The following is a 15,269-nucleotide window of genomic DNA, read 5'->3' on the forward strand; positions in this document are numbered from 1 at the left end:
GCTCCCTCCGAGAGCTTTATTATTCTGTCAGTTGTGGCTCCCTCTGCTCTCATTAATGCATGTCCTGGGGTCCTCGCTTCAGAAGCTGAGGCAGCATTCTTCAAGACGGCGCTCCTAATTGATGGAGGAGGGCCGGGAGGTGCACATTCAAGCAGAAGCAAATGTTTACACAGTCCGTTCCTCTTCTCAGCAATGTTCACCAGACCCCCGGGGCACAGTTTCCAGGAATGTGTGGCTGCCTGTCTGCCCACACCCAGCCATCTGCATAGGCTCCGCATCCCTGCAGAATAGGTTAAAAGGAGCAGAGATCCCCAAGTCACACTGCCAGAAACTGAACCCTGAAGTGCACAGACTTGGGTAGGTCGCCTCACTTACTGATGCCCAAGCTGTAAAGTAGCCGGCACCTAGGATTGTTATAAAGAACACACGACCTGTGGTATGTAAAGCACTTGTCAGGCACCTTAGCTGACACAAAGTAACCATCGATGTCAATTACACCCACCGTACCTTCTGACCTCCTGTAATGCAGTTCCTGTTTGTATCTCCCCCACAACGCCACCATCTGTCAGAGAGCAGAATCATACTTTCCCTCCACACCAGCCACTACAGCTCCTGGTAGGGTTTCTGTTGATTTAGACGCCACTAGAATGCTGAGCCTTTCACCCCTGGTCACCCCTGCACTCGGGGCTCCTGTGCTGAAAGGCTGGGAGACACACAGTTATTCCCTATTGTAGTCTGAGCCTGATGTGATCAGAAGACATGATTTTGTTGTTGTTGTTGCTGCTGCTGCTGCTGCTGTTGTTGTTAAAAGGGAAGAAAGAAATCCCCACTGTACCAATGGGAGATGAAAAGCTCAGCAAGGTAATTTTCAGCCTTAATCAAGCGCACCCATTGTTTCCTTAACGTGAGATAGAGTGTCTTCCTAAGATCTGTGTGTCAGCTTTCAGCAGACAAGGGGAGAGAGAGAGAGAGAGAGAGAGAGAGAGAGAGAGAGAGACTGACTTTCCATATAGCAACTTACTCAGGCATACATGATAATGCCCCATTTTACAATTTAAAGTGACGATTGGCTTGGATTTTCAGTTTCTAGATAGCAGGTATTTCCAATCTCCCTGTTCTTGGAATACAAATCACTCCAGTATGAAGGGATCTGAGGGCCAGCCTCAGAAGATGGATAGAGGAATAGAGACGGAGGAGATGGTGTCCCAGAGAGGAGGAGGGACAGGAAAGTGTCTGTGAAGGAGGATGCTCATGAGAACTGAACTGGAGATGGCTGGTGCACCAAGGCAGTCTCCACAGCTGGAGTGCTGCTGGATCTGGCCATCCTCCCTTATCCCTGCAGGACACCGAGAGGGGACAGATGCACCGGAGGGAAGATGGAGGTGAGGCGTGCAAATGAAGACAGGGAGATGGAGTGAGCATCTGTAGACTGCATAGGAAGAGATTCCTGGCACTGGAAGGGGTTGTCTCCAGGGCAGTTGAACCAAGTGCAGGCAAGAGTACTATGAGCTCTGGTAAATTAGTCCCCGGTGAAGAGCAGCAGTAGACTGCTGCCTTCCATCGAAGGCCAACCCTGGAGAGTCCAATGAGCAGACAACCTTCCTTTCAGCTTTCTAAAGGGTTCTATCTTTAGATATGAATGGACAGCCAAGGATGCCTGGAGTTTTAGGAAAGCATGCAAGATTAAAGTAAGATGAGCAAAGAATTGAGAAGACAAAAGGAATCCATGCAATGAGACATAGTGCAGAAAGAAAAGAAGAAATTTTCCATGATGTCACAATCAGTTTCAGAAAGTCTGAAGTCTTACTCTCAGTCACTCCAGAGCCTCCTAGCCGGCCAACGAGCTGCGTGTAGCCACACATGGGACACGGACACCACTCCCTCTGGGGCCCAGGAAATATCTCAGAGCAGCAGAGTAGTAAAAGATAGGGAAGGAAGGAGGATTAGGGATATGTAACAAAAAAAGATATTTTCTGGATATGACACGGCTATTCTACTCATGAATCTAATGTAGCTCTGGTGACCAGCAAGACCCATACAAGCTTGGGCCCATCAAGACTTCGCCGTGGATCCCTGAGGGACTCTTAGCAGCTAATGGTTGTTGGAGGAGGATCTGTCCTTTTCTTCAGTGTTTTAGCTCGTGCTATAGTGAGCATCTTCTCTCCCATGCTCATGCAGGTGACTTAATTAAGTGTATCACACACATGGAGAGAAGACGTGAAAGCAGGAGGGAGACTAGGGAAAGGGGAAGAGTTTCAGCAGAGAAGAAGGGGAGACACGAGAAGCAATGGCAGGAGAAATGACAGAATGACAGAAATCCGTTAGGTACATGTATGAAACTGTCAAAAAAAATAAATAACTGCTCTCCTTAGCGTGCTTGGAAATTGGACACACTCGCGACACTGCTCTCCCCTCCTCGTGGAAAGGGACCACGGTGACCTCTTTACTAGAGGAGAAAAAGTTAGTTTAATAATAATGGATTTAAAATAACGTCTGTGAAAGACCAACATGGCAGTGCTAAGAATATAGATTGTAAAATAAGAGATTTCTCTTACTCTTAAATAGTGCTGAAGCCTCATATGAGCTCGGTGGGACACTGGGCACAAAGCCTGTGTGAACCAGGTCCAGAACACATAACTCCAACGCCAGCATGGAGAGCAGAGATGGGCATGGAGTGCCATCCTTGTCCTAGGAGCTATTGACAGTGCTAGCTCCAGGAAAAGAAAGGTCATTTTTCTCTAAGAAAGTAGCCCTGGTAAGTCAACCATGCTCCAGTGGAAGGCCACACATCTAAGGGTATTTGGGCAGCACAAACTGGCCTTAATTGGGGGAGAAAAAAAAAAGACAAGCTGGGGGGGGGGGCAATCTGGGAAGAGCAGAAGAGGGTGAATATGATCAAACATCTGCATTAAATTCTCATGATTTTTTTTAACTTAAATAATGCTAACACTTAAATACAGGAAACTGTAAAGGGCAGGCATGAGAAGCCACACAGAGCAACACGTCAAAGAGATGGAAAACAGGACAGAAAACTTGAGAAAATGAGGTTTTGCCTGACCAGCCAGAGTTCCAGAAAGAGGACAGAGAGAGCATTTGTTAGCATTTCTTCTAGGCTCTGCCCCACAGTTACCTGACAACAGCCAGATGTGCCTGACTCACTTGCCCCCTCCTCAATCTCTTGCTCTCTTCTCTTCTGTAGCTCTTGCTCCCTCCCTACCTTCTTCCCCCTCTCTCCCATTCCCCTCCCCCTCTCTCTCCACGTGTTCATGGCTGGCCTCTACTCCTCTACTCTCCCCCACCTGCTCTCCCCTGTCTCTACTACCTCCTATCCCCTCAGCTCCCCTCCTCTTAGCCTAAATAAACTCTATTCCATACTCTATCCATCCCATGGCTGGTACCTGGTGGGGGTGGGGATGCCTCAGCATGGGCCTGTAGAGGAACCATTCCCCCCACACCATACTGTGCGTCCACCAAACATATCCCTGGCTTCTTTTTCTTTTTTATAAAACACAACTGTACTAGCAACAGAATTCTGAGAGAAACAAACCAAGGAAATTTACAGAAACTAGAAGACGTTGGGTTTCGGGGGGTGGGGTAGGGGGTGAGAAGTGATAAAAAAAAAAAGTTAATGAAGAACTAACCCATGCTGAGATAACATTATAAATATATGAATATCAGAGATACAAAGAACTTAAAATTTGTGGATTTGAAAACCAAGAACTGGGAATATTCTTTCACATTCTGAAAAACCACATCACAAGTTAGAAGTCACCATAGCAGCCTCAGAATCCAAGAGAAATGTGTTTACAATGGAGGATTCTGGCTGTAGCCCAATTATCAATCAAGTAGAAAGATTATAAGCAAGTATGTAAAACCTCAGAAAACTGATGTCTCCTGCCGGTTCAGCACCGTGAATAAGCCAGCCAGGAAAGAAAGCAACACAAGACCCTGCACAGAGAGACTGAAGTGTAACAATGTAGCGAGCAGAGGCCAGCTCTCCATCAGCCCAGAGTGAGTCAGCACAACCAAGGCTACAGATGCCTCAGAGGGAAACTGGATAGTACAGGACTCCGAGGGCTTAACTATAAGAACCATGTCAAGGGACATTTTCCAAACGGAAGGTTTGGGCAGAGCTGAGCTGGACATGTGAAAAGAATAGAAGACCTCAAATCACTGAGTGGGAAGCTGCTTGTTCCAGAAAGAAAAAGTATGTGTGTGTGTGTGTGTCTGTCTGTCTGTCTGTCTGTCTGTCACTAAATAAAACTAAAGTAACCGCAGCCTCTTACATGGCTCAACAATAAGTAATACTTACCTGCTTTAAAAAAAAAAAAAAAAAAAAAAGCAATGTGGTTGTTTGATTTCAGATGGGGCGGGGGTGGGGGAATGGGAACTGAGTGCATATTTCCCTACCAAGGCAGAGCTGATCTGCCCTTCAGTTTCTCATCCCTCAGTCCCTACCTAGCCCAACCCTGAACTTCCAACCCAGGGGCTGGGCTGCCCTTCCCCAGAGGCTCTTCCCTATATAATCCAGACACTTTGCCCTCTCTTGCTCTTTTGTGCTGTCTCTCTGTCTCTCTATCTCTCTTGGTGTCTCTCCTCTCCTCTCCTCTCCTCTCCTCTCCTCTCCTCTCCTCTCCTCTCCCCTCTCCTCCCCTCCCCTCCCCTTCCCCCACTCTCCTCTCTCTCTGTGTAAGGTACAGTGTGTGCCCTTTTTCTTTTTCTCCCACTTCCCTCTTGATGATTTCCCTGGCCTCAGTCTTTGGGGCCAGTGAACTCGCCCACTCTAGAGCAACTTCCCAATAAATCTGCCTTTAATTTACTCTAATCAGCCGTAAATTGGCTCAGTTCACCTACGGTAGAAAAATAACCTATCAGTTGCATCCAAAAAAAAAAAAAAAAAGAACAAAATATACTGAGAAAAGATAAAAATTCTGACTTCAAAATATAGACAGTGAGAGAAAAAGAAAATGAAGCAGCAACTTGTCCATTGTCCTTGCAAAAGTGGTTTCCCTTAGCAGGGCGGCAGTTACTTTTATAAAATATCTACCTTAGCACTTTAATTTTCTCCTAGCTTTACTTATTTATCCAGTTAGTTAGTTGGTTAGTTAGTTAGTATGGGGAGAAACAGGTACATCTATGCTACAGTGTCATGTGGACATCGGGGGACCGCATGCCAGAGTCTGGTTCCCCTTCTAGCGAGTGAATCCTGGGAATCAAGTCACCAGCCTTGGCACCAAGTGCCTTTACCCACTGAACCTTCTGTTAGAACTCTGTGGCTTTTAAAGATCCAGGTAAAAAGTTGAATAAAAGGCATTGTAAGAGAGAAGAGCTGGGATGAAATGGTAAGACAATCATGCTTGCCTTTTCCCATTGCATAAATACTTCAAAACTGAACTGAGAAAAATAAAGAAATTATCTCGACACTAAGCTACGAATCTGCTCTGAACCATCTCACTTTAAAGGCTGACAGTAAGATGTCAATGCCTTCCTTTCATGCCTCTTCCTGACCCACAAAATGTCAACGTACAGAGTAGTCTGTAAGCATTATTTCTCTGTGATATCATCGTTACCCACTCATAACTGTGGGTGTTTCAGAGTGACTCTAAACACCAGAATGTCCTTATGACAGGATCACGGTAACCATACAGGAAGCTTCCTCCTTCTGCTCTGTTCGCAGTAGCCATGTCGATGTCAACATCTATCCAGAATGATCTACCATAAAAGCCCCATGACTTGCTGCAGTGACATTTATTTTAATCATGCTGTCATTAATTTGGATTTATTGTAAACCCTAAGTGGTTCAATAAATAAACATTGGGAAGTAGTTTTCAAGGTGTCATGACTAACCTAAAATTAGACACAATTCATCCCAGCGTTCAGTATACAAGCAGCAGTAGAGACTAAAACAGATGCGCTGGACCCTTTTGCTTCCAGCACGCCTAAGAGGAAGAGCCGTCTCCAGAATTCAGAAGCCCACAAGCCACCTCCCCTTGCCCTCGGAGGGCATGATAGCATCCCCACTGGTACAGAGAGGTGAGTAGTAGCTCAAAAAGAAAATTCACAGATAGTTCTAGCAGATCCCTGTGTGGCCTGCCACCATCCAGTAATATCCCCCTGCTACCTTTTCCCCACTCCACCATTCTGCTGCTCTCAAACCATTGGCCTCTCTAGTTTGGGGACCAAATTAATAAGAAAAAAAGAAAAGGGGAATTTGAGGAGCAAAAGCATTTCATGCTCTTGCATAGATCTGTGTTTTATGCAAAGATGGGCTGTACTCAATTTCACATAACCCGGACCTTTCACCTGGTAATCTAAGAGCGAGATCTTCTTCACAAAGATCCCCACCCATCTACCCCACCAGAGGTTCTTTTACCCCTCAATGTTTCAGTGAAAGCCAACCTTACCCTATGGGATCATACTGACAGCCAGAATAAGAGGTCCCTTGAGTCATATTTGAAGGTGGGGGGGGGGGTAAGATTTCTCCAAGTCTTCTAAGCTAGAGGTGCCATGGCCCTGGGTCTGAGAGCCCCGTTCCCACTCTGCCTTGTCTCTCCCCTCACACCTGGGATGAATATTTTCATTATGCCGATGTCATAGCCTGTGTGGGAAATGCCCATTGGTCCAAACCGGTTAGCAAACCACACAGGGCTCTTCCAGTGGGGCTTAGTCAATGGCTCTACACCCTTCTGTGGCTCTCACACCAGTCACCAGCTCCACCAAAAGCCCCTGTCCGTGCCCTTCCCACCCAGTCTATCCTCTCATGGCTCTGCCGACTTCTGCTATCCCCATGCCTAGATTGGTCAGCCTGTATTTTGAGAACTCATTTATATTTTAATTATCAATCCAAAGATTATCCCTCTCCTTTCTGTAAACTTTTAAAATTTCTCCAGAATGTGATAATCACTGTCTTTGCGTGTCCCCTTTAAATATTCCTTGTGCCAGGTGACGAGTTCCCAGAGGACAGAAATCTATTCCTATCTGTGCCTCTCACATGGAGCCTGGCACATAAGCACTGTGTGTCTTGATTGACTATGTGATCAGATAGAATCAGAGTACACAGCCTATGTGTTTCCTTGTTCCAGCACCCCAACCAGCATCCTAGGCATTGAGGAATCTCACAGGATCTAATGGTAGCTGTATCAGACATACCTGGCTTCTAACCAACCTTCTCTGGGTCTTACATCCAACCTCAGCAGGGATAGGATGGACATTTGAATGAATTAGATGCAGCGGGTGGTAACTACCACTTCCCGAGAGAATATTCGACAACAGATGATCCTAGAGCCCACTGCTCCTATTGTTGTACACAGCTAGCTCATTGCTCAAAGGCACCTAGCCAAGCAGGATGAAAATGTTGACACTGGCTCCGAAAGGTCACTGTTCCACAACTCTCCTTTATTGGGTCAATTTGTTGATATCTCGGTGTCTACAGATGTCACTGGGAGGAGCTTATAGCTGGGCTTTAGTCCTGAGAATTGTCCTCTAGGGACAAAGATGCACAAGGTTATTGGCATCCCCTCAGGGATTGCCCACAGTGAATGACTGACACTTAGAGTGATATGAAACATTTCCCTCCAGACAGGGCTCCTCCGAGGCGCCCATCAAATCCCAGAGCCCTGGATGCAGTCAAGTGGATGAAATCTCACCATGCGTCTCATGCATCTCGGCTCCTGCTTTGCCCTGTGCCCTCACTTCCTTCCAGGTGCTTCTCCTACTGAATCTTTCAACGCCCTGAGGGGGCCTAGATCTCTGGTCATTCCATTTGGTCTCCACTCAGAAACTAGGTCATAGGTCATTGGCTTCAGGTGCAGACCATGAAACTAGGCTGTAGGTCATCTGCTCCAGCAGCAGACCCCAAAGTGCAGGAACAAGACAATAAAATCCCCCACCCCCACCTCCACCCCCACCCTGCCTCGAGGAAGAGTGTGAAGAATCTGTGCTGAGCAGCCCTTCCTGTGGTTAATGTTCATGGTGCAGGGATGCAGTCAATCTGGGGCATGCCATCACCACCAATGAGATTTTAAATTAGCTAACCCTTACACAGTAGCCAATCAAAATTGTACTACGGTCAGGGCTTTGGCCCCCGTCAATCACATTAAGATTACCTGACCCTTCTAGAAAGTTCCTCCAGTTCAATAAGAAGGCCTGTGCACCTTTGTCTGTGGTCATCGCCATTTTGATGCAGCGGTGACCCCCAGCATGCTGGCTGTTTCTGCAGAATAAGCACTCTTTGTTCTTGCATATTATTTGAGTCTGGGGGTCTTCCTTCAGGTATTCCTGAACCCTAATAATCCCATTTCTGAGGAATTCAATGTCAGGTAAGACCCACATTTTATGATTCCAAGTCCAGTGGCAACTTCATTACAGAATTCTACCTGGCCACAGAAATGTAGACAACACTTGATTTCAGTCCTGCTTCCCCCCAACCCCCCCCCCACCCCTGAACTCATTGTTGAAATATAATTTTCACTGTGGTAACATTAAGAGACAGGGCCTTTGGGGGGTGACTAAGTCGTGAGGACTTCGCACATGATGGATGAATGCCATTACTGGGCAGTTGTCACAAGGGTGGGTGGGCTCTGGTCTGAGAATGAGTGTGACCCAGTGTCCTCTGCCTCAGGCATGCTCACTTGCCCTTCTGCCATGTTGTGAGAAGATTGAAGTCTCGAAAGAAGCTAGCATCACACTTGGACTTCCCAGCCTCCAAAACCATTAGCCAAGCTAGTGTTTATAACTTCCCTAAGCAGCGGTATTCTGTTAGAAGAGCAGTAAGGAGACAAATACAAACCCCTTACCTGTCATGCAGCTATGCGATCCAGGGGAGACAATTATCCTGACACAGAAAAATCACATAAGCCCATTACCCACCCTATCTAAATATGTCTGCCTCAAATAAGGACAGAGGTGTTGTGCAATTATGTATAAATATTTTAAGTATTTCCATTAATATATTTTAGGACCATTGCTTTGTACCACATTAGATTCCTAATTATGAATGTTATAAATCCAAGGTAGACAATAGAGAACTCCATTGGTCCACATAATTAACATGTCCTGTTTTAAAGCAGGATATAAAGTAATTCGTCAGCTTATTGATATCCTGGTGATATCATTACAAACTGGTTACTATCACTTCCTCTTCCTTGAGGTCTAAAATGTAGTAAATTTTTCTAAACTTTGACTTTACACACTTGAACTTGCTAAAATTTTTCACAAAGAGACCGATTCAGTCTGCTGGAAAGTGTCCCAGGAAACAATATCTATGCCAGGCCAGGTTTAATTGAACATCAGTAACTATTTCATATAGCAGAAACAGAGACTTTAATAACATGGAACTGGTAGCCATGGAAGAGCTGCTGAGATGCCAAAGAAAAAGCAAAGCTGGCCAGAGGACAGCATCAGTCGAACATCATCAATATCATGGCTAATACACCAGGACACCCAGGAAGGTAAATGAGGGAGCTTAAGCTGGGTATGAGATGGCCAAGATAGCCAGAAAATAGGAAGAATGGGTTGTAAAAAAAATCAACAAAGTCAGTCTTAGCAGGCTCCAAGTGACACCCATGAAGGTCTCCTGATAATGTATCTGAGGCTCTGTTGCCTTTATAATTCTTTGAGCACATCAGATTACAGCAGATTACACATGTTCATGAACACAGAGTCAGCACCCTCACAGGACCTGATGTCATTGTTATATCACTTGCACAATGGCTCCAACATCTCTCCCCTTTTATGGGCGATCTTGAGAGGATATGCCCTCAAAGGAAGAACCAGTCAGTCTTCAGCCCAGAGGGATGAGGAGAAATTTCCCTATCTGCCAGCATTCCAGTACTTCAAGGATCTCCTACTGCTAGAAACCAACAGGCAGGGAGGAGCCTTGGGGATTGATCCACCCTGCAAAGTTCCATCCCCACCGCTACAGGGGGCACAGCAGAAAGAAGCAAGGGAGGTTCCAGCAAGCCAACAGCATCAGCAGGGGCAACACATATAGCTGCAACCAAAATCTTCAGAGACAAAGATTCCCCTCCTGGGAAACATCATGCAGAGGTCAATGCCCCAAACCTTAACCACTGAGAACAAAACGAAGAGGAAGGCAGCCTTTGCTTTTTCAGGGAGTAAAAATTATAGATCAAAACCATGGGAAAGCCTTTGCACCAGGCTTGCCCGAGTGCTCACACATTCATACATCCTATCATTACCGTTGGCTTTAGGGACGGTGTGGGCAGCTTTGCCTGAAGGGATGCAGGCATTTCCTTCCGCAGGTTGCTGCTGGTGGTGTTTGTTGTCCCCTCCCGACTCCGGAGCATTTCTGTAAAATGTAAATTCTGCCGTCCAGCTTCCGGGGGAGGCTGAATTATAGATTACTAAATTTGAAAAGAAAAATATTTTTACATTTTGGGGGTGAGAACTACAACGGGAGCACTAGACGCTATAATTAATGCTTGCAGTGACGCTCCTTGCTAAAACAAGCTGGACCCACACATAAATCTCTGAACTGAAAAATTAAGCTTGTAGAGAAGCCTATTGTGCAAACTGAACACACACTCATTAGTGTAGTAAGTCCAATAATTTGTGTAAGTTATTAGTTTTTTTACAGTTTGCTTCAAAGATAATATAATCCGAAACTGATGTATAATTAGAAACTGTGAAATGTATTGTCAGGGTTGGCAAAGAGCAGAAAAGTTAGAGAAATATTTTTTTTAACTCCTGGTGCTCCTGGCATATTTTGCTCTAGTTACAAATCATTTATTTAGAGGCCCAAATGGGCTGAATCTTGTACTGAACAATGGACGATCTCAATTAGGTGGTAAGCCTGGCATCAGGACCATGGATCTCAGTCTGGGAGCCCAGGGAAAGAGAAAGAGAAATAGTGGATTTACTACCCTCACCCTTCAGTGACATGGGAATCTGGATCCAAGGAAAGCCACATCAGCTTAGAATGCTACATGCTGTAACCCACTCTGTGGCTTCCCAATAGGGATTTCTGGCCCCAACTAGGACATTTCACAGGCTCCACAAACGGCCTTAGAGAAGCAGGTCCATGCAGAGTGAGAATTGAAGATCTTTGGAGAACATTTCTCCCCTGCCTAACTTCAGTTCTATGGCATTACCCTTAAGGTTTGAGTCAAGTTAAATGAGCCTTCTGATTGCAGGATGCAATCCCAAAATGGGTTCTCCGAGACCCAGAACTTATGTCACGTGATTCAGAGTCAAATAACCCTACATTGTCCTGCTATGTGGTATCTGTGTCTGCATGTTGTTTTCGGCGTTCAGGGGGGACGGTAACCAAATGAACAGCGTCAGTTCTTATAGTTCCCAATTCTCTAACACCCAGGCTTCCCACCAAGCACCTCGTCCTACCAAGCACTTCATCCATGCTCAGTGGGTAGCTTTACACAATTAGCTTTAATTTAAAAGTAAAATGCAAGTTATAATCAAACTTGCAGATTATGTCTGGGAACATGCTTTGTCTTGTACACACACCCAGTTCTCCTTACATCTCCTGAGATCTGTGCCCTCCTGGAAGCCCTTCACCTTATCCTATGAGCTCTCTCCCACTTCCTCTCCCCCTCCCCCATGCATGCCTGTGGGGTTCTGTGTTTGTACACGCGTGTGGGTACCAAGCACAGATCCTTACTCCTTAACACTTGTTAAATGAGGATAAAGCCGAGTCACTGTGTGCGTGAATGAAAACACACATATAAAATGCAACAGCAAGGAATTGGGGCCTAAAGCACCATTGAAATCTCTTATTTATTTTTTAATTTTGAAAAAGTCAAAGCCAGCAACTGGGAGACTGGAGGTCACTTTAGAATGAAGGAAAAACCTATTACTACTGTCAGAATTTGAAAGCTGGCATCTTAGGGTAGGGAGCCACACTTGTGTAAGAACATGGAAAAAAGAAAGAAAGAAAAGCAAAACAGAAGTGAAGTGAAGTCACAGGCTGCCATCTGCAAGGAGACTTCAACCACGAGAGATGCTCACTGCTCAGCATGAAAGGCGAGCCAAAGCTGCCAGTGGGAAGGAGCAGAGGAGAGAGAACAGAGAACAGAGGACCTGTGAGTGTCTAAGCTAAGCTCCACTTTATGACCACAATGTTCATCTGCGAGCTTTAACTACAGCAAATTATCCAGGAAGGGAGGAGCATAGACTTTTTATAAAGATTACACTTGGAGACTTTGGAATCTACCAAGACTGCTCGCTATTGTTACCACAGTAGTAACATCGTAACCATAACAACACAGACTTACCATTTTGTAACCTTAGAGGTCAGAGTCTTAGTAAAGGCTGTGTTTGTTCAGAGTTTGGGGATAAACTCTTGCCTTTTCCAGCTCCCAGATAGTGTTTACTAATTCAACTCATGGCCTGTGTCCCTCCAACCTCTGTCTCTGTGGTCACATCTCCTTCCCTGACCTCGGCTCTCCCCCGTATCTTATGGAGACCATTTGCCTTTGGCCACGTGAACAATCCTGTACCATCTTTTCACCTCGAGATCCACAATTTAATCCTGTCTGGAAAGAAAGCTGTTTGCTCTCCCAGGCTTTGGACAAGCCATTGTTCCATTTACCACTGTCACCATTTAGGGAAGTCACACACTTATTGTAATACTCTTCTCTCGTTGGTGTCTTGCTGTGTCCTCCAGAGCCCCATTGTCAGACATTCAATTTAAAAAGGTACAGATTTATGATCTCTTTGTATGTCTATACAGCCTTGCTGTTCCTATTATTTAGTTTATTTATTTTCCTTGTATTTCTTCTGTGACACTGGAAGACTTTTTGCATTATATGTGCATAGTTGATATCCAGGCACGTGGTAAAGGGTTCCTCTTTACAAAATATTAGAGCATGATGTGGTGGGTACTTAGGACATATAAGTTAGCCTCAGCTACACAGGAGTTCAAGGCTAGCCTGAACTATTTTCAAAGTGCAATAATTATTTTTATTGAGTTGACTGTGCTTGGAAAACCTACCACGCCAGATAAATCTGGTTTTAGAAACCGTAGCAAGTTGGCTTTCTATAAAATCCACCAATAAAGCAGGCAGACGTGCTTGCAGTGTGCTGCTAACATATATGAACCCCCTTTCCTGCCCTGCCCTTCCTGCCTTTCAGCTCCTTACTGTCAGACTCCTACCCTGCAGGCATGGAGGGAGGGAAGGATAATGAAGCCTTGGACAGTCAGCCCAGGAATCCCAGACAACAGAACTCTTTACAGTTTCATGAAGCATCGAACAAGTGCTGTGGTCCACACTGTCAGAAGCTCCGCATTAAAGTGTAATGATGGCTGCAGAGGCGGAGTGGCCAGGAAGAGCAGGAAGGCCGCGAGTGAAGGGAAAGGAAAACATATCAACTGAGACTGGGAAGAGAGAGTCAGAAGGAGCCCCACTGGACTTGCCTGGGTTGCAGTAAACACCTTGGGCTGTCTCTATGAAGATAAAGCTGTCAATTAAAACTAACTGTAAATTCTGTTAAAAGGTTCCGGTGTTTAGGTAAGAGTAGGGGCGCACACAGATCGAGGAAGCTTGAAGAGCCCTGGAGCCACCACCGGACGTATTCTTTTCAATCCAGCGCCCCGCAGGTGCAGGCTTGCCCTTGCTCCCACTCTTGCGCGCTCTCTCTCTCTCTCTCTCTCTCTCTCTCTCTCTCTCTCTCTCTCCTGCTGAAGTGAGCTTGCTCTCACTGATCTTGCCTCATTTGTTCGATGTCTTCAGGAGTCAGTCTCTGGGTATCACTGAATTCGATTCTCACTCCCTGCCTTTCCTTCCATGCTTCACCCCCACCCTGTGACATTGGATCGGACAAAAGTATCTCATATGAGAAAACCAACAGGCAACACTTCCTTCCCACTAACGACTCGAGACTCCCAAGTCATTCTCTGACTATGTCTGCTCTAAAGTCTCGAACTACTCTTAATCCAGTGAGAGCTGCCAGGCTCCGGGTCTCCCCACCAGCAGGGTTAGAGGCTACAGTTCCAAGCATGTGAGGCTACCTGTTCCGGGCTCTTTGTGCCCCTGACTGTAACATTAGTCTAGTTATTTAGGAGGCACCTGTAAGCCTCAGTTTTCTTTGTTATTAGTTAGCCAAATAAAAAGCCACTTAGAGAAAACTGTGCATAAAATACATCCAAGCTCGGACTTAAGAAGAGCCTGGCTCAAGGTCGAGAGAACTGAAGCTTGCAGTTGGCATTCTCTTCAGTGAATAGAGACTGCAGGACACTTAGCTTTACAGATCCTCTCTGGCGTTTCCCAACGTGACCTCTGCTAGTCAGTCCCTACCTCCTACTAGATAGACGTTCATAGGCTCTCTCACAGAGTGGCTGCCATTCTAAAACACTGACTCAAAACCTGGTAGCTGGAAAAGCATGCCAGAGAGCAAGCTGGGAGAATTTTGGGGAAACTCAAGAGAACTGCAGAGGACCACAGTGACCACGTTTAATGTTTAACAGGGAGAGATGTCCTCGGAGACATCGTCTTTCCTTTTCCAGAAACATAAAGTGAACACTTGAGCAGTATAGCTGGTACTCTGTCTTCCCATGAGTCTCGGGGGAATACAACCTCTCATTAATAAGTCATGCTCTGAAAACTTTCAGCCCACGGCAGCCTTGAAGACGGCTCTTCTGAGCCCAAAATGTGAGGCTGAAACCTGAGTGACTCTGAGCATTCTATTGGGGGGGATGTGTCAGGGTGCTAGGGTCCTTAAATACTAAGGGGGAGGGGATGGAGATGGTGGAGGGGAGCCCTGATTAGAACTACCAGGGACTGAGGAAAAAGAAGTGTTTACTCACAAGGCAGAAAGGAAAATCACAAAATGGAAGGTCAGCTGACTCCAATACAACCAGCAAACGCTACCATTTTGTAGACCCAATGTTATATCCCATAAATATAACTTTTTCTTTTAATTTTTTTTAAAAAGTTTAAAATCTATTTATTTGCATGGGTGTTTTGCCTGCATCTGTGTACCAGAGCATGCCTGGTGCCCTGGAAGTCAGAAGCGATCCCCAGGAACTGGGGTTACAAGATGGTTTTGAGCCACCTGGTAGATGCTAGGAATCAATATATAAAATCATTTTCTTTTCTAGAAAGATAAAAGTGGAAATAGCCACATTGCCTCAGACCCATTGCTGTGAGCCTGCAGAGATGACAGCCTGTTCTCTGAATTCATCGCACAGTTCTGTCACTGTGGATTCCAGCTGTATCTTCCAGAAAGCCACTGGGTAACCTTCACAGGCTGTGGGAAATAACACAGACTAAAGATAACACCACAGACACGAG

At 45.7% G+C, this 15,269-nt stretch overlaps 2 long non-coding RNA genes across 3 annotated transcripts in view; one reads left to right on the forward strand and one right to left on the reverse strand.

Moving 5' to 3' along the window:
* A930011G23Rik (RIKEN cDNA A930011G23 gene) overlaps window positions 1-15,269 on the reverse strand; it is a 431,817-nt gene that overhangs the window by 316,354 nt on the left and 100,194 nt on the right. The gene's annotated exons all lie outside the window — the stretch shown is intronic.
* On the forward strand, window positions 626-14,886 carry 4930405H06Rik. Of its 2 annotated transcripts, XR_003955764.1 has the most exons (4): window positions 626-4,207; window positions 5,935-6,033; window positions 7,579-7,702; window positions 13,111-14,886. It is a non-coding gene; the product is annotated as an RIKEN cDNA 4930405H06 gene (long non-coding RNA). The 2 variants fall into 2 exon arrangements; XR_003955763.1 differs by lacking the exon at window positions 7,579-7,702.

Source organism: Mus musculus, chromosome 5, assembly GCF_000001635.26.
Source record: "Mus musculus strain C57BL/6J chromosome 5, GRCm38.p6 C57BL/6J".
In the NCBI taxonomy this organism is placed as follows: domain Eukaryota; kingdom Metazoa; phylum Chordata; class Mammalia; order Rodentia; family Muridae; genus Mus; species Mus musculus.